At 46.4% G+C, this 1,932-nt stretch overlaps 1 pseudogene; it reads left to right on the forward strand.

The window, feature by feature from the left end:
* Positions 1-580: 580 nt before the first annotated feature.
* LOC134434636 (cytochrome b-like) lies at positions 581-1,727 on the forward strand (annotated as a pseudogene).
* The last annotated feature ends 205 nt before the right edge of the window (positions 1,728-1,932 follow it).

Here is a 1,932-nt window from a genome sequence, read left to right on the forward strand (position 1 = left end):
TTCTAGCCACATCATTCACCGTGGTACACACAATCCGCATAACCGTACTAGTGCAGACCGGCTTTGTTCCACCCTTGACCCCAATAAATGAAAATAACCCCGCAGTAACTTCCCCTATCACTCGCCTTGCGCTGGGAAGCATCCTGGCAGGATTCCTCCTCACCTCATTCATCAGCCCCACAAAAACCCCTCCAATAACCATGCCACCCTCTATTAAAATAACCTCCCTAATCGTAACAGCCCTAGGCATTGCTGTAGTTCTTGAAATTTAAAAAATAGACCAAAGACTCATCCTCACAAAACAAGCCCCCTTCTCAGTCTTCTCAACATTCCTAGGATACTTTAACCCCCTAACCCACCACCTAAGTATAACCAACTTCCTCAAAGGAGGACAAAACATCGCATCCCACCTAATTGACCTCTCCTGATACAAAATATTAGGTCTAGAGGGGCTAGCCAGCCTACAACTTATAGCAAGCAAAACTGCCACCACCCTCCACTCAGGCCTAATCAAAGCTTACTTAGGATCATTCACCTTATCCATTCTCATCATCCTCATATCCACATACAGAAATAACCAATGGTCCTCAACCTTTGTAATAACCACCAAATCCTCAAAATCATCATCAACACCGTAATTGACCTCCCAGCACCATCAAATATCTCAACATGATGAAACTTCGGGTCTCTAGTAGGTGTTTGCTTAATTACTCAAATCATCACAGGTCTTCTGCTAGCTATGCACTACACAACAGATACCCATCTAGGCTTCTCCTCTGTCGCTCACATATGCCGAGACGTACAATTTGGCTGACTCATCCGCAACCTCCACCCAAACGGACCCTCCTTCTTCTTCATCTGCGTCTACCTACACATCAGCTGAGGACTCTACTACAGCTCATACCTAAACAAAGAAACCTGAAACATTGGAGTCATCCTCCTCCTAACCCTCATAGCAACTGCTTTCATAGGATACGTCCTACCATGAGGCCAAATATCATTCTGAGGAGCTACTGTAATCACAAACCTATTCTCTGCCATCCCTTACATCGGGCGAACACTAGTCAAATGAGCCTGAGGCGGGTTCTCTGTCGACAACCCCACACTGACCCGATTCTTTGCTCTCCACTTCCTCCTTCCCTTTGTCATCGTAGGCCTTACTCTCGTCAATCTCACCTTCCTCCACGAAACAGGCTCAAACAACCTGCTAGGCATTCCCTCAGACTGTGACAAGATCCCCTTCCACCCATACTACACCATCAAAGACATCCTAGAGTTCGTACTAATCCTCTCCCTACTCGTCTCATTAGCCCTATTCTCCCTCAACCTCCTAGGTGACCCAGAAAACTTCACTCCAGCCAACCCGCTAGTCACCCCTCCTCACATCAAACCTGAGTGATCTTTCCTATTTGCTTACACCATCCTCTGATCCATCCCAAACAAACTAGGAGGCGTACTAGCTCTAGCCGCCTCAATCCTCATCCTGTTCCTCACCACACTACTACATACATCGAAACTATGATCAATACTCTTCCGCCCCCTATCACAAATCCTATTCTGAACCCTTGTTGCCAACATCCACATCCTAACCTTAGTAGGCAGCCAGCCAGTAGAACACCCCTTCATCATCATCGGCCAACTAGCCTCATTCACATACTTCACAATCATTCTAGTTCTGTTCCCCCTTGCGGCTGCCCTAGAAAACAAGCTACTTAAACTTTAATTAACTCTAATAATTTATAAAAACATTGGTCTTGTAAGCCAAAGATTGAAGACTACACCCCTTCTTAGAGTTACCCCACCACCCACCTCAGGAAGAAAGGACTCAAACCCTCTGCTCCAACTCCCGAAGCTGGCATTTTTAACTAAACTACTTCCTGACCCTACCGCTAAACAGCTTGAATCGCCCCCCAAGACAACCTCCACACAGGC

The sequence above is a fragment of the Melospiza melodia genome, unplaced genomic scaffold, assembly GCF_035770615.1.
Source record: "Melospiza melodia melodia isolate bMelMel2 unplaced genomic scaffold, bMelMel2.pri scaffold_45, whole genome shotgun sequence".
In the NCBI taxonomy this organism is placed as follows: Eukaryota; Metazoa; Chordata; class Aves; order Passeriformes; family Passerellidae; genus Melospiza; species Melospiza melodia.